The sequence below is a fragment of the Jaculus jaculus genome, chromosome 4 (genome assembly GCF_020740685.1).
Source record: "Jaculus jaculus isolate mJacJac1 chromosome 4, mJacJac1.mat.Y.cur, whole genome shotgun sequence".
NCBI lineage: Eukaryota > Metazoa > Chordata > Mammalia > Rodentia > Dipodidae > Jaculus > Jaculus jaculus.
Genome location: NC_059105.1, coordinates 125,281,663 through 125,306,525, shown reverse-complemented (window position 1 = coordinate 125,306,525; position 24,863 = coordinate 125,281,663). Strand labels below are relative to the sequence as shown.

Below are 24,863 nucleotides of genomic sequence, written 5' to 3'. Positions count from 1 at the left end.
GTACTGGGATTAAAGGCGTATGCCACCATATCTGGCTTCATCTGCAGTATTCTTACCAACTGACATTATTTTATTTTAATAATTGATTTCATTATCCCAATTTCTTTTTTTCTTTCTAATGTTTTATTTTTTCTTTCTTTCTTTCTTTCTTTCTTTCTTTCTTTCTTTCTTTCTTTCTTTTTTTTCCCCTGGTTCTTCAAGGTACGGTCTCACTCTATCCCAGGCTGACCTGGAATTATCTATGTAGTCCCAGGGTAGCCTCAAACTCACAGCAATCCTCCTACCTCTGCTTCCCAAGTGCTGGGATTAAAGGCGTGAGCCACCACGCCCGGCTCTGGGAGTCTCCTTTTAACTACAGGCAGTGTTGTCCCCTCAGGCCTGAAGTCCTGTGGGTAGTTACAGTGACAAATTCTTTTAAAAAATATTTTATTTTTATATATTTATTTGAGAGAGAGAGAGAATGAATGGATTTGCCAGGGCCTCCAGCCACTGCAAATGGACCCCAGATGCATGCTCCCCTTTGTACATCTGGCTAAGTGAGTCCTGGGAAATCAAACCTGGGTCCTTTGGCTTTCCAGGCAAGTACCTTAAAAACTAAGCCATCTTTCCAGCCCCATTATCACATTTTCATATATATATGTATATATTTATATACATATATTATATATATGCATATATTTATATTCATATGTATATATGTATATATATGTATATATACAAATATTCTTTAATCCTATTCACTCTCCTTCATCTCTTGTCCTTATCCCCTGATATATTTTATATTTATTTATTGACTTTCTTATTTCAATCTGGTTTATATTTAAATTTATTTATTTGAGAGAAAGAGAGAGAAGAGAGAAGAAAATGGGCATATCAGGGCCTCCTGCCACAAATGAATTCCAGATACATGTGCCACATTATGCATCTGGCCTTATGTGGGTGCTAGGGAATGTAACTCAGATTTTTAGACTTTACAAGAAAGTGTGTTTAACCACTGAGACATCTCCCCAGCTCTGTTTTAATCTTTTTTTTTTTTTTTTTTCGAGGTAGGGTCTCACTGTAGCTCAGGCTGACCTGGAATTCACTATGTAGTCTCAGGGTGGCCTTGAACTTACAGCCATCCTCCTACCTCTGCTTCCCATGGGAAATGGATGAGAGTAGGAGAAAATAATGGGTTTGGTTTTCACATATTGAGTTTGAGATATACACAGATACTCAAGTAAAGATGTTGACTGATTATTAAAAAAAAAAAAAAAAAAAAAGATGTTGACTGAGTGTTTGGATAGAACATCCCGGAGTTCAGGGAAGAGATAAACATCTGTGAGTCATCCAGATACACATGGTATTTAAAGCTGTGAGACTGGATGAGAACATTTAGAAGATGAAAGTCTTTTTTTTTTTTTTTAATGAAAGGAAGAAGAAAAGGTCTGAGGACTAAACCTACTAGAACACTCCAAAATGCAGAGACTGGATATGGGGAAAGTCATCAGAGATGAGGAAAAAGTGGCCACTGAGGTAACAGAATAAGTACAGCACTCCAAGAACCAAGGGAGAAAGTCCCTCCCCACTAATTGTTCAAAACATGCTTGTATAATTTAAATGTAAAGAAATGAATTTCACACAATAATTTATTCACCTATACCAGATATAGAGCTAAAGATCATTGATATAAAATTCCAGGACTTTTGTGGCAATACTTTGAACCTATTTTCTGTTTATTTGTTTTTGGTCTTTTGAGGTAGTCTCACTCTAGTCCAAGCTAACCTGGAATTCACTATATGGTCTCAGGGTGGTGTCAAACTCATGATAATCCTTTTACCTCTGCCTCCTGAGTGCTGGGATTAAAGGTTTGTGCCACCATGCCCAACTCGAATCTTTACTATAAAATACTCATTATCTTACTAATGATAGTTTTGAATAATAACAGCTTGAATAGCTAAGTGTCACTAATGATCTCAGGATTTCATTCTTTTTTAAGATTTATTTTTATTTGTTTATTAGAGACAGAGAGAGAGAGGGAAAAAGAGTGAGAATGGGTGCTCTAGCCACTGCAAATGAACTCCAGACACATGCTCCACCATGTGCATCTGGCTTAAGTGGGACCTGGAGAATCAAACCTGGGTCATTAGGCTGTGCAGACATGCACCTTAACTGCTAAACCATTTCTCCAGCCCAATTCTGTTCTTTTCTTTTTGTTGTTGCTGTTGTTTGTTTTTCAAGGTAGAGTCTCACTCTAGTCCAGGCTGACCTGAAATTCACTATGTAGTCTCAGGGTGGCCTTAAACTCATAGCAAGCCTCCTACCTCTGCCTCCTGAGTGCTGCAATTAAAGGTGTGCGCCGCAATGCCTGTTTTGTATTATTATAGTGGGTAGTATTAGTCTTCATTTTCTAGTTGCTATTGTCTTACAGTTGTGTCCTTTACTGAGACCATCCCTTGACTACTAAGGTCCATACTGTCTACCAGGAGGCAGCCTCTGTCTGTAACAAATGATTGGTTAAAGGCAGAAATATATAACCTCACCACTTGGTCTCAATTTACAACTCTAAAGGGTCATCTCCATTCCATAACCCCCAGAGGATGACTGAGGCCATAGATAAAACCTTACTGGGATCAGCTTCTCCAGGGAATATTCTACCTTTCTCCCTCCTCATTGAGGCATGGTTTCAGTCATTTTTTTTTTAAAGGTTAAGAGAGACTTTATTAGATTAAGAGAAGGCAAGAAAAAAAAGTACACAGAGAAAAAAAAAAAAAATACAGAGAGCCCCTGTCATGTGGAGGGCATGAAAGGGTACAGAGTCCATGTGGGAGTAAGAAGGGAAGGGTGTCTTTCATCTCAGCCTGAGATGAGGGAAGTTCACCAGAACCTGGAAATTCAGGAGCCAAGTGACCAATCAATTTTTTGAAAAATACAGTTTTCATTTACTTGAAAGAGAGAGCAAGCAAGAAAATGAGAATATATGGGTACACCAGGGTCTCCCACCATTGCACATGAGCTCCAGACACATGTGCCACTTTGTGCATCTCACTTTACATGGACACTGGGGAATTGAACCCAGGCCTACAGGCCTAGAAAGCAAGTGCCTTTAACCACTGAGCCATCCTTGCAGCTTCCAGTCAATTTTTGCATTCAAATCTCTACTTTGAGGACTGGAGAGATGGCTTAGTGGTTAAGGTACTTGCCTGCAAAGCCAAAGGATCCCTGTTCACTCTCCAGGACCCACGTAAGCCAGTTGCACATGGTGGCACATGTGTTTGGAATTCGTTTTCAATGGGTAGTGGCCCTGACGTGCCCCTTCTCACTCTCTCTTTCTCTCTCCCCCCACACCCATCTCACTGTAGCTAATAAATAAATAAAAATAAATCTTAAAAGAGAGAGAGAGAAAGAGACTGAGCCTGACAAGGGTAAAGCCACAACTTAAAAAAAGTTAAAAAAAAAAATCTCAGCCGGGTGTGGTGGGGCACACCTTTAATCCCAGCACTGGGGAGGCAGAGGTAGGAGGATCACCATGAGTTCAAGGCACATAGTGAATTCCAGGTCAGCCTGGACAAGAGTGAAACTCTACCTCAGGAAAAAAAAAAAAAAAAAAAATCTCTACTTTGGAATGTGTGTCTAATATTCTACCAGAGGGGGCACTTTCCTCCAGTTTAATTGTGAGATTTACAAAATTCTAGAGGGTATTATTCATTGAAAAGACCAGAGCAGGACAACTTTTGTACACTTTTCCATGTTATGGATTTGGCAGACCCATTCCTGTATGCATTCCTTATCTACTAAATTCTTTATTCTATTTTATTTTCATTTAGTTTAGTTTTATGACGTAGGGTCTCACTGTAGCTCAGGCTGACCTGAAATTCACTATGTAGCCTCAGGGTGACCTCTAACTCTCTGCGATCCTCCTACTTCTGCCTCCCCAGTGGTGGGATTAAAGGCGTGCACCATCACACCCAGTTTAAGATTTATTTTTATTTACTTATTTATTTATTTAAGACAGAGAGGTGGTGTGGGAAGGAGAGACAGAGCGAGAATGGGGGGCCAAGGCCTCTAGCCACTGCAAATGAACTCCAGACGCATTCACCACCATGTGTATCTGGTTTACGTGAGACCTGGAGAATCGAAGCTGGGTGTTGCTTAGGCTTTGCTGGCAAGCGCCTTAACCGCTAAGCCATCTCTCCAGCCCCTTATCTAATAATTTCTACCAGTTGATAGTACAGAGGCTCGATCAGGGGCATCTCCACCCTCATGAGCCTGGTGCTCTAAAAATCTTTTACTTCTGTCTTCAAACTTGTAAAATTTAAATATTGATTTCTGATGTTGAGGAAAATAAAAACCAAGATTCCCATGATCTCCATAAGAATTTCTTGTGAATGTATGGGCAATTCCCTCCCTCCCCCCCACAGTAGATATTTGCAACCAAAAAGCTTTCCACATGCACACTCAGAACTGGGAACAAAGGACTAGAGACTTACCTTTGCTTATGTCTTAAAAATACCTTCCTCTCAAAGCAGTTTGATTCTCTTATTCTCATCAAAGAAGGAAACCAGGGAGAGCAACACCATGTCTGGATCATTTGCACATAGAATTCCACTCTGTTACTAATTATAAAACCCATCCTGGCTTTCTTCTGTCAAACAGTTTGATTGTAGATTACATTCTTTCACCAGCTGGTGTGTTCTAAATCAATTAATCAACATGCATTTATCAAACACCTGCTGTGTGATCAACGTCATTCTTCGAGAATTTGTGCTGATTAAATTCTCTGTAAAACAATTAGGAAGCTCTATCTTGTCTTTGCTTCTCCCTCATCCCCACCCCCAACTTATACAAATGCGTTCCAAATATCAAATAAATGCTCTTTTTTGGTGTTAATGTGTTGTTTTGAATTAGCCACACTGTGCTCTACTCTGTCTAACACTCTGGGCAATTAGGATTTTTCTAAGGAGGTCAAAGCAGTTTTGCATACAATTCTGAACAATTGTGATCTCTTATTATTTACAGTTAAAGACACATACTTGTTAGAATTTTCATTCAATCATCTCTTTACTTATCTATTTATTCCATGTTGTTATAAACAGTAGAAACCACCTTAAACTGCTTCAAGGGGAAAACACGTATTGGAAATCTACTGGTGTCTCTTCTGGAATCCAAACACAACCATGAGAGGCAAAAGCCCAGGGGGCTCTGGAGACTCAGGAGACAGTGGCACGCATGCCTTCCCCATGGAACTGTGCCGCTGACACGGCCTAACCAGACTTCCAACTCGGAGTCATAGAGGAGAGGAAAATCAGGTTGCTGTGGCTGTGGGGAGAGGGCTGCTGCTGCTAGAAACGGCCTGTGCTCTTGAGGCAGATTCCCCATGCTCCACTGCACCTCCGTACTGCGCAGCACAGAAGCGTCCAGCCAGGGAGCTCTGGTGACTTACAAACAGATTTAAAAAAAATTTTAACAACACTTTTTTACTTAATAAAGGTGAACAAGCTCATTTCATACCAGTTCCACACTCCTACCTATATATAGGGTCCAAAGGCTAGGTTTGGAGTACTGTAAGCCCCCAAATTCTCGATGCCTCCCCCACGCGGAGAATTTTTAAAATTTTTATAAAGTATTTCATTTATTTATTAGAGTGTGAGAGAGAATGGACACGCCAGGGCCACTGCAAATGAACTCTAGATGCATGTGCTACCTTGTGCATCTGGCTTATGTTGGTGTTGGTGTATTGAACCTGGGTCTTTAGGCTTCACAGGCAAGAGCTTTAACTGCTAAGCCATCTTTCTAGCCCTGATTTTTTATTTTGGGGGCTGGAGAGATGGCTCAGTGATTATGCATTTGCCTGTGAAGCCTAAGGGCCCCAGTCTGTGACTTGATTGCCCAGGACCCACGGGAGCCAGATATGTACAAGGGGGAGCATGCATCTTGAGTTCGTTTGCAGTGGCTGGAGGTCTTGGCATGCCCATTCTCTCTCCCCCCCGCCTCCTTCTCTGTCTGTCCCTCTCAAATAAAGAAATAAAAATTTAAAAAGAATTTAATTTTATTTTTATTTGCAAGCAGAGAGAGATAGAGAGGATAGGGGTGTGCTAGGGCTTCCAGCCACTGCCAATGAATTTCAGATGCATGTGCCAATTTGTGCATCTGGCTTTATGTGAGTACTGGGAAAATAAATCTGGGTTGTGTGACTTTGCAAGAAAGTGCCTTAACCACTAAGCCATCCCTCCAGCTTTTATTTACTTTTTATTAATTTTAAATTTAAAACTAAGGGCTGGAGGGATGGCTTAGCTGTTAAGGCATTTGCCTGCAAAGCCAAAGGACCCCCTGTTCGATTCCCTAGGAACCACATAAGCCAGATGCACAAAGTGGCACATGCCTCTGGAGTTTGTTTGCAGTGGCTGGAGGCCCTGGCCTGTCATTCTCTCCCTCCCTCTCTCTCTCTCTCTCTCTCTCTCTCTTTTTAATTTTTTTATTTATTTGAGAGCGACAGACACAGAGAGAAAGACAGATAGAGGGAGAGAGAGAGAATGGGCGCGCCAGGGCTTCCAGCCTCTGCAAACGAACTCCAGAGGCATGCGCTCCCTTGTGCATCTGGCTAACGTGGGTCCTGGGGAACCGAGCCTCGAACAGGGTCCTTAGGCTTCATAGGCAAGCGCTTAACCGCTAAGCCATCTCTCCAGCCCTCTCTCTCTCTCTTAATCTCTCTCTCTCTAAAATAAATAAAAGCTTTTTAAACACTTAATAAAAATATTTAAGATAATCTAAAATATTTTCCATTTTATATCACATTATTTACATTTCAGAACTTTTTACCAGATTTTAAAAACTATTTGTGTTTGTGTGTGCACGTGTGTACGTGCAAACACGTGCCATTGTGGGACCATGTGTGCCATAGCACATGTGGAGGTCAGAAGACAATTTCAGGTATCAGTCCTCACCTTCTACCTTGAGGAATAATAGTCTCTTAGTTGCCGCTGCGTAGGCCGGGTTAGCTGGCCCACAAACTTCCAGGGATCCTCCTTCCTGTCTCTACTTCCCATCTCCTGTAGGGATGTATGCTGCCTATGTCTAGCTTTCTGTGGGTTCTGGGGATCTGAACTCAGGTTGTCATGCTTACACTACACTTTTGCCCATTGAACCATTTCCTCATCCTCTGACTGTTTTGTTTGTTTGTTTTGTTTTTCAGGATAGGGTTTCACTTTAGCTCAGGCTGACCTGGAATTCACTTTGTAGTCTCAGGGTGGCCTTGAATTCAAGGCGATCCTCCTACCTCTGCCTCCCAAGTGCTGGGATTAAAAGCGTGCACCACCATACCTGGCTCCTGACTGGATTTTTGAAGTCAAAATGACAAAAAGGAAAGTAAAATCTTTGTTACTAATTATTTTTATTTTATTGATATATTTTTGGCTTATTATGTATATTATATAGTATATATAATATCTATATTTTAAATTATTTATTTATTTGACAGTGAGAGAGGCAGATAGAATGAGCATGCCAGGGTCTCTAGCGACTGCAAACAAACTCCAGATACTTGTGCCACCATGTGCATCTGGCTTATATGGGTCCTGGGGAATAGAACCTGGGTCCTTTGGCTTTGCAGGCAAGCACCTTAACTGCTAAACCACCTCTCCAGCCCTCTCCAGTTTGGGTTTCTTATTATGCAAAGAAACTTTATCTTTGTCCATAACAATGAGTAGTAGGGGAATGGAAAGGAAAGTAGTCTTCAAGCAAGCACACTGATGAAGATTCTGAAATTACTGACTTTCAGGCCCAGCATAATGGGACACTTGGAAGTGACCCATGGTGCCCTTTCCTCTGAACAACTTCAGACATGGGATAGCACAACCCTGGATGCAGGAGGAAACCCGCTGAACTAGGAGGAAGAGGCAGGTTTGACCTAAGCTTGTTCTGAGAGCAGCAAAGCAAAGCACACAGGGAAGCCCATTCTGCCTCTAGCTAACAGTCCAGATCCACTGAGAGCCAAATACTAATTCTTCTTACTGAACTCCAAAAATCCAACTTTTGTGATCCAGCCTTTGAATTAATTTTATTCAAAGAAGGGACACAGGAAATACACTGAGAACATGGCAAGAACCTACAAATTAGGGAAACCTGTTGCCTTTGCTTTTTCTCTCAATTATGTTATTCCTTTCTAAACATAATAAAAATTAAAACCTGGGGAAAAACACTACCCACTGGGATACAATGAGGGCTAAATTATCTATAGTGAGAGCCTATAGGATGGCAAAGCTAAGATATGTCACTGAGATACAGAAATAGCAAGGGCAAGGGAAGAGCTCTACTCTTTGAAATCCCCAAGTGTAAAACTGGCATAAACTCAGCTGAAGCATTGCCAGAAAACCTGAACTTGGAAATTCTTGTGATTCTGGCTGAAGACACTACTCAGGCTCCCTCATCAGACCAAGAAAGAGTTGGTGACTAAAGTGGTATGCTTTTGGCAATTAATGGGCAGAGATTTGCTCTTCACATGTGCATAACCATGGCAGCAGAACAGATTCACCGAAGCAGGTATTTCACTGCTAGGAAAACAAATTTAGTTGACTTTTGAGTTGCTAGACTATGAAGAACATACCTGCCTCTGACCAAGAGGTTAGCATACAGCCTAGAATTTGCAGGTGTTAAGACAATGTAGTCACAAGGTAAGCCTGCACCTCACAGAGAGGACAACTGAATGTAGAGATGCTGCTTTATAGCCAGCAAAGCACATTTTTGGAAATGCATTGGTGGAAAAGCAAGGGATGTGGATGAGGACAGTGGACTGTGGAAGACCAGGTACTACAGCTCCCACCTGTAATCCCAACACTCGGCAAGCTAAGACTGGAGGATGATCATGAAGGCCAGACCAGCCTGAGGTACCCAGTGAACACTGTTTCCAAAAAAAAAAAAAAAGAAACAAAGCAAATAAACAAAAAAAAGAACTGTGGTAACATTCCATGTTGCCTAATATCTTTCTTAATTTGACTGACATGAGCATCTCCTTTGGAGCAGATGTCGACATATGTCACAAGCTCTTCTGATCTTACTTACTTTTCAAGAAACACTGATTCATCTAGGGGTAAAAAGCAGCCCAAGCAAGGCCTTAAGAAGCATTCTTGGAAGGACTACTGGGTAAGATGGCTGCATAGGAGGCACATCAATCCAGCCTAGGGAGGAATTTGAGCAAAACCACAGCAAAATACACTCTTTGTCCAAAAAGTAAAGGTGTTTTTACTGGCCACAGCAGAGAAGTAGGAGAGACTAAGATCTATCAGAAAGGAGGAAACAGGTCAGAATCCCAATGTGCTTGCAGACTAGACCCGATCCATGCAGATCTGCACACCTCCCTGGCACCCAGAATGCAGGAGCAGAGACCAAACAAAGGGATTTTCCAACCTCACCAGCCTCCTTGCAAAGCGAAGAAACCTGACAGCAGAGGAGCTGCTGAAGGGGACACAGGCAGGACCAGCTGAGCAGTTCCAGTACAACTCCAGGCTTCCTACACTCTCCTATTCCCCAACCCCCAAACTACAGCACCACAACTCTCCATAGATTGCATTCAGCTCCTGGCAGCAGGGCATCCAGCACCAGATTCACAATACAACATGGAGGGATCAGGTGGGCACTCAGTATTGGTGAGATTGGAAGCCACCCCAAAAGGTAACAAGGCTGACTGACAAAAAAATAGGTACATAGGCCTGTACTGGAAGTGCTAATCTCTCTTTCCATGTCAGGGCAGGTTATGGGTTACATATTCTTGGTTGACTTTACAATTCTCAATTATGCATTTGGGGATTGACTATTGTTGCCTTTGGTGCTTTCAGATTCATAGGGCCTTTGCCTTTTTCTTCTGTCATTATTGGGAGCAGGGTCTGATTCAGACCCAGGCTGACCTGGAACCCATTTCAGAACAGAAATCTCAACTTTCCAGCTGACAGGATTAAGGGTGCAGTGCAACACATAGGGATTTTGGTTTTATAAGGTTATCTGTTTGTTTCAATCCCCAGACTTGCATGCTCTGTGCTGGTTTTTATTGAATGTGGATATTGTTTAGCTGAATTTTAGAATTTGTCAGTAAATTGCTCCACCTAGCCCACTAGAATACTTGAATAGCAGGCAAACTCAACAATTAGGATTACTTTTGCAGTTGGATTGGAGTACAAGAGGAGCACTTGGCACCTTAAACTCCTATACTGGAAGTACACAAAGTTGGATTTCCAAACTTAAAAGCACCACAGACTATTAGAAAACTCAAATATCAAATCAACTCAAAAGATGCAAATATCATAACATTATAATATAAGAAACACAAAGAATCAAGACAATACAATCTCACCAAAAATTACAGATCCATCAGAAATTGCCCCAAATGAAACTGTTTTACATAAAATGCTTGACAAAGATTAAAAAAAATAATTTTATCAATACTCACAGAAATAAAAGGATCAAAGGAATCAAATAAGAAAACAAAGAAATTAAAGAGAAAATAAAACTTCTGAAGGAATTCCAAGAGAGCCGAGGAAACCAGCATAATGAAACAAGGAGGTCATTACAAGACATGAATAAGAAAATAGAAATACCGAAGAAATACCAAGCAGAAGTGCTAGCACTGAAAAACATAGTCAGTCAAATAAAAAAAAAAAAACACAGAACTACTCTGTGGAAAATCTCATGAGTAGAATGAATGAAGGAGAGAACAGAATATCTAAACTAGAAGACCAGGTGGTAGATCTAATACAGTACAACAAAGAGAAAGACGAGTTAATAGGAAGGTATGAGTGAGAATTTCAAGACATCCAGGAAACATGAAGATATCAAACAAGAATTCAGGGTATAGCAAAAGGAGAAGAATTTCAATCCAGAGGCTTAATAGACTTTTTCAACAATATCACAGAAGAAAGCTTCCCCTAAATTGGGAATGAGGTGCCAGTGTAGATACAGGAAGCCTTTAAAACACCAAACAGACAAAACCTGAAAAGAACCTCTCCTTGCCATGTTATAATTAAACAACTAAACACACAAACCAAAGAAAAAAATATTGAAAGCAGTTAGAGAGGAAAAGCAAGTCACCAATAAAGGTAAGCCCATCAAGATCACAGCAGATTACTCAACACAAACTTTAAAAGTCAGAAGGGCTTAGAATGATGTATTCCAAGTTCTGAAAGATAACAACTATCAGCCAAGAATGCTTTATCCTGCAAAGCTATCTATCCAAACTGAAGGAGAAATAAAGACATTCCACAACAAAAATAGGCTAAATGAATTTATGACAACTAAGCCAGCTTTACAGAAAATACTTGAAGGAATCCTTCACACTGAAGAGAAAGCAAAGCACACTCATGAGGAAACAGAAAAAAATGAACCACACTTAAATAATAGTTAATACAAGAGAGTAAAGGAAAAACTAGGAGAAATACAAAACAAGAAGAATGGCAGAATAAATAAACACCTTTCAATAATAACTCTTAATATCAATGGCTTCTATGTCCCAACCAAAAGACACAGGCTTGTAGACTGGATTAAAAGGCAGGATCCTTCTGTTTGTTGCCTCCAGAAACTCACCTCTCCATTAAAGTTAAACACTATCTTAGGGTGAAAGAATAGTAAATTGTACTTCAAGCAAACAGGCCTAGAAAAGAAGCAGGTATTGCTATGCAAATCTCTGCCATAATAGACTTTAAACCAACACTATTTAGGAAAGAAAATCACTTTATATTGATTAAAGGAACACTCCAACAGGAGGACATTACAATCCTAAACGTATATGCACCTAACATGGCGGCTCCCAATTTCATCAAACACAATTGACTTAAGTTCACAGATAACACAGAGCACAATTGTAATGGGTGACTTCAGTATACTACTCTCGTCAATTGACAGGTCATCCTGGCAAAAAATAAACATAGAGACATCTGGATTAAATGATGTCATGAAAGAAATGGACCTAATAGATATATACAGAACTTTTCATCCAAATGCTGGTGAATATAGATTTTTTTCTTAGCAGCATGTGGAACATTTTTCCAAAATAGACTATATATTAGAACACAAAGCAAATCTTAACAAATATAGGAAAATTGAAATAATTCCTTGTACTCTATTTGACTACAATGGGATTAAAGTACAAATCAGCAATAACAAAAACTGCAGAGCATACAAAAATTCATGGAGACTAAACAGTACACTGTTGAATGATGAATAGGTCATTGGATAAATCAAAAAGGGAACCAATAAATTCATAGAATCAAATGATGATGAGACTACATCATACCAAAACCTTTGGGACAGAATGAAGGTAGTCCTAGGAGGAATTTTTTTTAGCTCTAAGTGGCCATATTAAGAAATTAGAGAGTTCACAAGTAAACAATTTAATGCTTCACCTTAAGGCCTTGGAAAAAGAAGAATAAGGTAAACAAAAAATCAGTAAACAGGGAGAAATAATAAAAACTAGAGCAGAAATTAATGAAATAGAAACTAAAAAACAATCCAATGAATCAATGAAACCCAGAGTAGGTTCTTTGAAAGGATAAACAAGATTGATAAACCCTTAGCAAATCTGACCAGAAGAAAGACAGTATCCAGCATGCCTTTATGGTTAAAGTCCTACAGAAACTGGGAATAGAAGGAACATATCTCAACATAATGAAAGCTATTTATGACAAATCTACAGCCAACGTAATACAAATGGGGAAAAAATTGAAGCTTTTCCACTAAATTCAGGAACAAGACAAGGATGTCCACATAATATAGTTCTGGAAGTCCTAGCTATAGCAATAAGGCAAAAGATACTCATAAAAGGGATACAAATTGGAAAGGAAGTGATAAAATTATAATATTTGCAGATGATATAATTCTATACATAATGGACTCTAAAGACTCTACCAGCAAACTGTCAGAGCTGATAAACACCTATAGCCATGTAGCAGTGTACAAAATAAACAGAGAAATCAGTACCTTTCCTATATACTAAAAACAAACACACAAAGGATGAAATCAAGGAATCTCTCCCATTCACAATTGCCTCAAAAAAATTAAAGTACCTTGGAGTAAACCTAATAAAGGAAGTGAAGGATCTCTACAATGAGAACTTTAAAACACTCAAGTGAGAAATTGCAGAAGATACTAGGAAATGAAAGGACATCCCATGTTCTTGGGTTGGAAGAATCAATATTGTGAAAATATCAATCTTACCAATTGCAATCAACACATTTAATGCAATCCCCACTAAAATCCCAATGGCATTTGTCACAGAAATAGAAAAAAAAAAATCCTAAAGTTCATTGGAAGCACAAAAAACCTTGAATAACTAAAACAATTTTGAGCAACAAAAATAAGGCTCGCAGTATCACCATATCTGAATTTAAGCTATATTACTGAGCAATAATAACAAAAACAGCATGGTACTGGCACAAAGACAGAAACATCAATCAATGGAACAGAATAGAGGACTCAGATGTTAATCCAGGCAGCTATAGCCATCTGATTTTTGATAAAAATGTGAAAAATATTCATTGGAGAAAAGACAGCCTCTTCAACAAGTGGTGCTGGGAAAACTGGATATCTATATGTAGAAGGATGAAAATAGTTACTGTCATTTTTCCATGCACAAGAATCAAGTCTAAATGGATCAGGAACCTTAATATCGGACATGAAACTCTGAAACTGCTAGAGGAAAAGGTAGGGCAAACCCTTCAACAGTTGGCTTAGAAATGGCTTTCTGACCCCCAGTTGCTCAGGAAATAAAACCACTAATCAAATACTGAAATCTCATGAAATTACAAAGCTTTTGTACAGCAAAGGACACTGTGAATGGAGCAAAGAGGCATCCTACAGAATGGGAAAAATATTTTCCAGCTATACAGCTGACAGAGGATTAATATCCACAATATACAAAGAACTCAAAAAACAAAACATTTCAAAAAATGGCTGTGGAAATAGAGAGTTCTCAAAGGAAGAAATACAGATGGCATATGTTCTAAATCCTTAGCCATCAGGGAAATGCAAATTAAAACTACTTTGAGATTCCAACTCACTCCTGTCAAAATGGCTATCATCAAGAAAATAAATGAGATTTCCAGTTAAGATGGTGGTATAGGAAACATGCCAAACAGCCTAGGGAAGAAAAGGGCAAAAAAGGCACAGCAAAATACACTCTTCCACTAAAAAATGAGCTGTAAAAGAAGGAGAGATCCAGAGCATCCAGAGCCCATATAGTCATGCAGAAGTGGCTCTAGCAGTGGTGGCACCAGGTCCGTGGGGCCACAGCTGCAACGCTCGGCTTGAGCCACAGGAGAAGCCAGGTGAGGGGATTTTCCACTCACACTGGAGCTATTCGCAAACTCAAGAAATGTGAATGGGGACTTCCGGTTAAGATGGCGGTGTAGGTACCACGCCAAAGCAGCCTGGGGGAAGAAAGATCAAAAAACCTCAGCAAAATACACACTTTTACTAAAAAGTGAGGTGTATAGGAAACTGAAGCGGCAGCGGAGAAGTAGGAGAAATCCAGAGCATCCAGAGCCTGCTCAGGCTGGCAAAGTGGGCCCAGCAGCTGTGCCAACCACGGCGGCGGCGGCGGGGCACACCAGAAAGCTGCCAGGCTCGGTTCCAGGCACAGGACAAGCCAGGTGCGGGAGGTTCCCCTCACACCGGCGCTCTCCGTGACTCAGGAAACGTGAAGGGAGAGCGGCAGTGAGCATCGGAGGAGCAGAACGCGAGGCAGAAGAACACGTGGAGCAGCGAGAACCAGAGCAGCTGTGGCTCCCTCCCCTCCCCCACCACCTGAGCCCAGCAACAGCAAACAGAGCAGCGTCCTGGGACCCGGCCACGCCAACTTGAGCCAACAGCGGGACCCAAGCAAGAGCAGAGTTCGGCAGCAACATCAGCAGCTCTGGAACCGGTACCAGCGGCCCCAGCAGCAGCAGACCCAGGAGCGGCAGCAGTGGCAGACCCAGGAGTGCCAAAAACAGCAGACCCAGAAGCAGCAGCAGTTCCGGCAGCAGGGGTGCTGATCTGCAGGGCCACAGTTGCCAGGCTGGGTTTGCCCTGCAGGAAAAGCCAGTGCCCAGCTCCAGAAATCAGAACAGCAGCCCGACAACCCAGGCAGCAACTTGACTGAGACCAAAATCATCCAAGGTAACTGGGTTTGCACCAGGGAAGGGTCTCACTTGGTCACAAGCTGACTTGGATCCCTCAACAGACCACAAATCTTAACCTCTGTGTTGATAGAGGATCTGGTAATTATAATAACTACTCTGGCATACATACTTGGGGCTGTTTTTGACTGAATGGGTACAGTGTTTAGTTAACTTTTAGAATCTACTGGTGTTTTATTCCACTCAGCCTACTTGAATACTCCCATAGCAGGGAAACTCAACCCCTAGGAGCACCTTTGTAGATACCCTCAGAGTCTTAAGAGCCACATCTAAAACCTTAAGCTCCTACCCTGAAAATATATAACATCAAATCAATTGATACACCTAAGAATACCCAGCTGGCTAGAAAATCCAAGCATTAACTTAATCCAAGATGCAAAAATATATACGTTAAAACACAAGAAACACTAAAAAGCAAGACGATATAAATCCACCTAAAAGTATTAATGCATCAGAAATGACCTCCAGTGAGAACTAGTTAGAGAATATGCCTGAAAAAGATTTCAAAAGAATGATTGTAAATATGTTCAAAGAAGTCAGAGAACAAATCAAAGGAGTCAAAGAGGAACTTAAAGAGGAAATCAAAGGAATCAAAGAAGATGCAGGACACCAATTTCAAGACATAAAGAAGGCAATACAAGACATAAATAAGGAAATAGAAATAATAAAGAAAAACCAATCAGAATTACTAGCAATGAAGAACACAGTTAATGAAATAAAAAACTCTATAGAAAATCTCACCAGTAGAATGGATGAAGGAGAGGACAGAATATCTAAGCTAGAAGACCAGGTGGCAGATCTAATACAGTCTAACAAAGAGAAAGACAAACTATTAGAAAAGTATGAGTGGGAATTTCAAGATATTCAGAACACTATGAAAAGATAACATAGGAATCCAGGGCATAGTACAAGAAGAAGAATTTCACTCAAAAGGCATAGTCGGTGTCTTCAACAAAATCATAGAAGAAAATTTCCCCCAAAGAAAGAGGTGCCAATACAGATACAGGAAGCCTTTAGAACCCCAGCCAGACAAAACCTGGAAAGAACCTCTCCTCGCCATATTATAATCAAACTTCCAAACACACACACCAAAGAAAAAATATTGAAAGCAGTTAGAGAGAAAAATCAAGTTACCTACAAAAGTAAGCCCATCAGGATTACAGCAGATTATTCAACACAAACTTTTAAAGCCAGAAGGGCTTGGGGTGATATATTCCAGGTTCTGAAAGATAACAACTGTCAAGCAAGGTTACTTTATCCTGCAAAGTTATCCGTTCAAATAGACGGAGAAATAAGGACATTCCATGACAAAAGCAGGCTAAAGGAGTACTTGAAGACAAAAAGAGCACTACAGAAAATACTTGATAGAATCCTCCATGCTGAAGAAAAGGAAAAGCACACATATAAGGAACCTAGAAAAAACAAGCAATACTCAAATACTAGTTAACACAAGAGAGCACAGGTAGAACCAGAACCACAAAAAAAAAAAAAAAAAAAAAAAAAGGGAAACATAAATGCACACGTTTCAATAATATCTCTTAATATCAATGGCCTCAATGCCCCAACGAAAAGACATAGATTCGCAGACTGGTTTAAAAAGCAGGATCCTACATTTTGTTGTCTCCAAGAAACTCACATTTCTACAAAGGATAGACATTACCTTAGGGTGAAAGGTTGGAAGATGGTGTTTCAAGCAAATGGGCCTAGAAAACAAGCAGGGGTTGCTATCCTAATATTGGACAGGGTAGACTTTAGTCCAACGTTAGTCAAGAAAGATAAGGAAGGTCACTTTATATTGATTAAGGGCACACTCCAACAGGAGGACATTACAATCCTAAACATATATGCACCTAACATGGGGGCTCCCAAATTCGTCAAACAAACACTATGAGAACTAAGGTCACAGATAACACCAAACACAGTGGTGGTGGGTGACTTTGACACCCCACTCTCATCAATTGACAGGTCATCCCGGGAAAAAAAAAAAAGAGAGGCATCTGGACTAAATGATGTCATAGAAGGAATGGACTTAACAGATATATACAGGACATTTCATCCAAAGGCTGCAGAATATACATTCTTTTCAGCAGCACATGGAACATTCTCTAAAATAGACCATATATTAGGACACAAAGCAAATCTTAACAAATTCAGGAAAATTGAAATAATTCCTTGCATTCTATCTGACCACAATGGAATTAAATTACAAATCAGTAGCAAGAAAGGCTATAGAGCATACACAAAATCATGGAAACTAAACAATACACTACTAAATGATGAATGGGTCAATGAAGAAATCAAAAAGGAAATCAAAAAATTTATAGAGTCAAATGATAATGAGAATACAATATACCACAATCTCTGGGACCCAATGAAGGCAGTTCTAAGAGGTAAATTTATAGCCTTAAGTGCCTATATTAAGAAATTAGAAAGGTCGCAAGTAAACGACCTAATGCTTCGCCTTAAGGCCTTGGAAAAAGAAGAACAAGGCAAACCAAAAATCAGTAGACAGGAAGAAATAATAAAGATTAGGGCAGAAATTAATGAAATAGAAACAAAAAAAAATCCAAAGAATTAATGAAACAAAGAATTGGTTCTTTGAAAGGATAAACAAGATAGATAAACCCTTAACAAAGAGGCAACCTACAGAATGGGAAAAAATCTTCGCCAGCTATATATCTGATAGAGGATTAATATCTAGGATATACAAAGAACTCAAAAAATTAAATAATAAGGAATCAAACAAGCCAATCAAAAAATGGGCTATGGAGCTAAATAGAGAGTTCTCAAAGGAAGAAATACGAATGGCATATAAGCATCTAAAAAAATGTTCTACGTCACTAGTCATCAGGGAAATGCAGATTAAAACTACATTGAGATTCCATCTCACTCCTGTCAGATTGGCCACCATCATGAAAACAAATGATCATAAATGTTGGCGGGGATGTGGAAAAAAAGGAACCCTTCTGCACTGCTGGTGGGAATGCAATCTGGTCCAGCCATTGTGGAAAACAGTGTGGAGGTTCCTAAAACAGCTAGAGATTGATCTACCATATGACCCAGCTATAGCACTCCTAGGCATATATCCAAAAGACTCAACACATTTCCTTAGAAGTACATGCTCAACCATGTTTATTGCTGCTCAATTTATAATAGCTGGGAAATGGAGCCAGCCTAGATGTCCATCAACAGATGAGTGGATAATGAAGATGTGGCACATTTATACAATGGAGTTCTACTCAGCGGTAAAGAAAAATGAAGTTATGAAATTTGCAGAAAAATGGATGGAACCTGGAAAGTATTATGCTAAGTGAGGTAACCCAGACCCAGAAAGCCAAGCGCCACATGTTCTCTCTCATATGTGGATCCTAGCTACAGATGACTGGGCTTCTGCGTGAGAATGAAAATACTTAGTAGCAGACGCCAGTAAGTTAAAAATGATACATAAAGGGTAGAGAAAGGAAGGGGGGAGGATACTTAATAGGTTGATATTGTATATATGTAATTGCAATGATTGTAATGGGGAGGTAATATGATGGAGAATGGAATTTCAAATGGGAAAGTGTGGGGGTGCGGAGGGAGGGAATTACCATGGGATATATTTTATAATCATGGAAAATGTTAATAAAAATAAAAAAAAAATAGAAATGTGAATGGAGAACTACAATGAACAATGGAGGAGCAGATTATGAGATAGAGGATCACGTGGACCAGCAGGAGAACTAGAGCCACCATCCACAGTCCCCTTCCCCCACAACCAGTGCAAGCACCAGCAAGCACCAGAGACCAGGGAAAGGGAGCTCAACTACACAGCACTCAGCACCGGCGACCAGAGCAGTGATCCAATGACCCAGTCAGCCTATTTGAATTCACAATCCACCAAAGAGGGCCCCAAGCAGGAGTGCAGCATAACAGACCAAAATCATCCCAAAAGGTAACTGGGAATACACCAGGTCAGTACCCACCAAATAAGCCTGGTATATAGGCCTGAACCAGAAGTGCTAATTGTATCTTCCATATTAGGATAATTACAGTTTAAATTTGGATGGATGGTTGGATTTGTCATTCTTTTTTTTTGTTTTTTTGGTTTTTCAAAGTAGGGTCTCACACTAGTCCAGGCTGACCTGGAATTCACTCTGTCATCTCAGGGTGGCTTTGAACTCATAGTGACCCTCCTACCTCTGCCTCCCGAGTGCTGGGATTAAAGGCATGTGCCACCATGCCCGGCAAATTTGCCATTCTTAAATAAGCTATATTTTGGGCTTGTTATTTGTTGCTTCTTGATTTCTAGTGGCTTTGTTTCCTCTTCTGTTGTACATTAGGGAAGGGTCTCACTTGGTCACAAGCTGACTTGGAACCCTCAGCAGACCAGAAATCTTAACCTCCTTATTGACAGGATTAAAAGTGTGGGGCATCACACACCCTAAGGGACAGTGACCTTGTTAGAGGATCTGCTTGTCAAAATACCTACTCTTGCATAAATACTCTGTGCTGTTTTTCATTGAATGTGTACATTATTTAGTTGAAGTTTAGAATCTGCCTGTATTTTGTTCCACTCAGCCTTCTTGAATACTCTTATAGCAGACAAACCCAACACCTAAGGTCACTTTTGTAGATATTCTCAGAGATTTGAGAGCCACACCTAGTACCTTAAGCTCCTACCCTGAAGATATATGACATCAGATTGACTGATACATCTAATAATACTGCGGCTAACTCGAAAATACAAGCATTAAATTAATCCAAGATGCTAAAATATATACATTATAACATGAGAAATGTGTGAAAAACCAAGACAATATAAATCCACCAAAAAGTATTAATGCATCAGAAATGACCTCCAGTGAAAATGAGTTAGAGGAAATGCCTAAGATTTCAAAAGAATGATTATAAGTATGCTCAAAGAAGTCAAAGAGGAAATCAAAGGAAAGAAAGATGAAATCAAAGAAGACATAGGACACCAATTTAATGAAATAAAGAGGTCAATAAAAGACACAAATAAGGAAATAGAAATAATAAGGAAAAACCAGTCAGAATTCCTAGCAATGAAGAACATAGTTAATGAAATAAAAAACTCTGCAGAAAATCTCACCTATAGAATGGATGAAGGAGAGGACAGAATATCTAAGCTAGAAGACCAGGTGGCAGATCTAATACAGTCCAACAAAGAGAAAGACAAACTAATAGAAAAGTATGAATGGGAATTTCAAAGGTATTCCAGACACTATGAAAAGATCAAACATAAGAATTCAGGGTATAGGTCCTTCCACGCTCCTATGGTGTCTGGATCTTGCAGGCATCCTGGGGCTGTGCACTCCCTGCGAGGCTGGGCAGGGGTGTGTGGGATGGGGCCTGAAGCTGCGCCCAGGAAGAGTCAGACCTTCGGTGCATCTGCTGCCGCAGCCTGCGCCCTGCTAGGTAAGGCTATTACCAAAAGATGGTGGATCGTTTGGCAAATAGTGAAGCAAATACCAGGCGCATAAGTATAGTTGAAAATTGCTTTGGAGCAGCTGGTCAACCCCTAACTATACCAGGGCGGGTGCTAATTGGAGAAGGAGTATTGACTAATTTGTGCAGAAAGAAGCCTAAGGCAAGGCAGTTTTTCCTATTTAATGATATTCTTGTATATAGCAACATTGTCATTCAGAAGAAAAAGTACAACAAACAACATATAATCCCCTTAGAGAATGTCACCATTGATTCCATCAAAGATGAAGGAGAATTAAGGAATGGGTGGTTTGTCAACACACCAACTAAATCGTTCGCAGTGTATGCTGCCACCGCCACCTAGAAGTCAGAATGGATGAATCACATAAATAAATGTGTTACTGATTTACTCTCCAAAAGTGGGAAGACACCCAGTAATGAGCATGCTGCTGTCTGGGTTCCTGACTGAAGTCACTGTGTATATGTGCTGTCAGAAAGCAAAATTTACACCAGTTAATCATCGTCACCATTGCCGAAAATGTGGTTTTGTTGTTTGTGGGCCCTGCTCTGAAAAGAGATTTCTTCTTCCAATCCAGTCTTCTAAGCCCGTGCGGATTTGTGACTTCTGCTATGACCTGCTTTCCACCGGGTACATGGCCACGTGCCAGCCCACTAGATCAGACTCTTACAGTCACTGAAGTCTCCTTTAAATGAGGTATCTGATGATGATGATGATGATGATGATGATGACGACGACGACGACAGCAGCGACTATGAACACGTTTTGAAATATTTAATTGGGCTGACTATTTGAGAAATCAGCGTCGGGGGAAACGTCAAATTCTTTGCTCTCAGTTACTCTAACCGTGAATTTGCCTGAGAAACTTTGAACCTATGTGCCTCTATCTCTGATAGAAAGTAGGCCCCAGCCTTCTGTTCCTTCCTGGGATCCGACAGGGATACGCTTTTGGTGGGATAAACTTTTTGGTTTCTTGTTTATTTCTAAATTATTTTCTTGTAAATTGGGGAGAGATGTTTATTTAACAGATCTTATACATTTTTTTCCCTGTTACATGGAAAAAAATATAAGCACAGAATGGGAACAAGAGTATAATGTGACTAGTTAATAGTAGCATATTTCTGCCATTCTGTGTAATGGTTAAGACACCAGTGACTATGGTTTGGAAATACCAAGTGGTGCTTTATTGTATTGACATTGTTATATGAAACAAGTCCAGACCCTCTCAGTTTTTGGTTGATTTAAAGACATCGGTCCTCTTGGTGATAAAATGAATCTTTATTAATGAGTGTAATTCAAAGAACTAAATTTAGAGGTGTCTTCATTCTGTGTGAATAAAATATTTTCCTAAAATATTTCTGGTTATATTTTTATATCTTACAGGCACTAGATCATAATGGTCACATACATGTTTAAATTAATAGGTTGCCATTTTGAAGAGTTTGGTTTGACATTTATCACTAGTTTAGAAATGGCATATTGCATTAGCTTTGACTTTCAGTAAGACATTTTTTTTTTTTAGATGCAGATTCATCTGCTTTCATATTACTTTAGAATGAAAAGGCCTTCTTATAAAAATCTTTGGAAATAAGAGTCTTTATTAAAAAAAAATCCGGGCTGGAGAGATGGCATAGTGGTTAAGCGCTTGCCTGTGAAGCCTAAGGACCCTGGTTCGAGGCTCGGTTCCCCAGGTCCCACGTTAGCCAGATGCACAAGGGGGCGCACGCATCTGGAGTTCGTTTGCAGAGGCTGGAAGCCCTGGCACGCCCATTCTCTCTCTCCCTCTATCTGTCTTTCTCTCTGTGTCTGTTGCTCTCAAATAAAAAAAAAAAAAAAAAAAAAAATTAAAAAAAAATCCCACAGTGGAGCATATATCTCCCAAGGCTTGGAGATTTGGAAAAAGAAATTTGTGTAAGGCAGGCCACTCCTAAGTTTTACTAGATGGCATATCTGTGGAAGTATTGTCTATTGCATTGCAAAATGACCTTGAATTTACAAATGGTATTATATTTTATAAAGTTTTGTAAAGCCCCAAACTGTTTCTATTTTTTAAGCCAATTGTATGCTTAATCTGTTTCTGAAATCATTTAACAATGTATGGAAATAGAGTAGCCGTTGGTATTTCTAAATTGTGAAGTTTAAGTGGGCCTAGTCTAGATTGTTTTTGAGAAGTGGTTGTTTCTCCTCTGCTGTTGGGGGCAGGCATGAGGTTGACGGTATGTTTACTGCATACACCCGGATGTGTTTGCACTGTCTCACCACTTACTTGTATGCTGCAGTAACTAAGTCACCAGTCTACAAGTTTTAAGTTCTAAAGTTAAAAATACTCTTTAAGTCTGGATAACATTCTAAATGTCCTAAGAGGTTTATTCATAATGTGTGGACTGAGAATTTTTCTTATCAGATATTGGTTGAATTACTGTTCAATTGTGAAAGTGTCTGAAATATTTATGACTCCCTGAAGGGAATGTGAGTGAAAAGCACAACAAAACTAGGGCTTGGAGTTTTGTTTCATTCTGTTGTTTGTTTTGTTTGGTTTTATATCAGGTGGACTTTTTTTTTTTTTTTTTGGCTTATAGGCAATCTATACATATAGTCAACATAGCTGAAAGGACCCTTAAGTGAGAGAAATGCTAATGGAAACTCCCTGGTACACAGGCGCCTAGTAAATTCAGGATCCAAGGAAAATGTTCTCACAGAACACTGCTTTGTCAACCTCTCTTGACTGTTTTTACAATAAAAACTATGCTATAACTTTAAAAAAAAAAAAGAATTCAGGGTATAGTAAAAGGAGAAGAATTTCACTCCAAAAGCATAGAAGGCATTATCAACAAAATCATAGAAGAAAACTTCCCCCAAATTGGGAAAGAGGTGCCATTGCAGATGCAGGAATCCTTTAGAACACCAACCAGACAAAACCTGGAAAGAACCTCTCCTAGCCACATTATAATTAAACTACCAAACATACAAACCAAAGAGAATATATTGAAAGAAGTTAAGACAGAAAAATCAAGTTACCTACAAAGGCAAGCCTATCAGGATTACAGCATATTACTCAACACAAACTTTAAAAGCCAAAAGGGTGTAGAGGGATGTATTCCAAATTGTGAAAGATAACAACTGTTAACCAAGGTTACTTTATCCTGCAAAGCTATCTATTCAAATAGACAGAGAAATAAGGACATTCCATGACAAACACAAGCTAAAGGAATGTTTGAAGATAAAACCAGCTCTACAGAAAATATTTGATAGAATTCTCCATGCTGAAGAGAAAGAAAAGCACACATATAAGGAACTTGGAATAAATAGCCAATACTCAAATACTAGTTAACACAAGAGAGCAAAGGTAAAATGGAAGAACTACAAAAAAAAGGGCAAAAATAAATACACACCTTTCAATAATATGTCTTAATATCAACAGCCTCAATACCCAACCAAAAGACATAGGTTTGCAGACTGGGTTAAACAGCAGGATCCTTCAATTTGTTGCATCTAAGAATTCACCTTTCCACAATGGATGGGCACTATCTTAGGGTGAAAGGTTGGAAAATGGTGTTTCAGGCAAATGGGCCTAGAAAAAAGCAGGGGTTGCTATTCTAATATCTGACGATGTAGACTTCAGTCCAAAATTAGTTTGGAAAGATAAGGAAGGTCACTTTATATTGATTAAAGGAACACTCCAACAGGAGGACATTACAATCCTAAACATATATACACCTAACGTGGGGGCTCCCAACTTCATCAAGCAAATGCTATTAGAACTAAGGTCACAGATCACACCAAACACAGTTTTAGTGTGAGATAACACCTCACTCTCATCAATGGACAAGTCCTTTGGGCAAAAAATAAGTAGAGAGGCATTTGAATTACAAGAGGATATAGAAGAAATGTACCTAACAGATATATACAGGACATTTCATCAAAATGCTGCAGAATACACATTCTTTTCATTAGCACAATAAAATTCTCTAAAATAGACCATATATTAGGACACAAAGCAAATCTTAACAAATATAGGAAAATTGAAATAATTCTTTGCATTCTATCTGACCACAATGGAATCAAACTACAAATCAATAGTAAAAAAAGTTATAGAGCATATACAAAATCATGGAAACTAAACAATACAGTACTAAATGATGAATGGGTCAATGAAGAAATCAAGAAGGAAATTTTTTTTTTAATTTTATTTATTTATTTATTTGAGAGCGACAGACACAGAGAGAAAGACAGATAGAGGGAGAGAGAGAGAATGGGCGCGCCAGGGCTTCCAGCCTCTG

At 39.6% G+C, this 24,863-nt stretch overlaps 1 pseudogene; it reads left to right on the top strand.

The window, feature by feature from the left end:
• Positions 1-20,574: 20,574 nt before the first annotated feature.
• Positions 20,575-21,378, top strand: LOC101610769 (annotated as a pseudogene).
• The last annotated feature ends 3,485 nt before the right edge of the window (positions 21,379-24,863 follow it).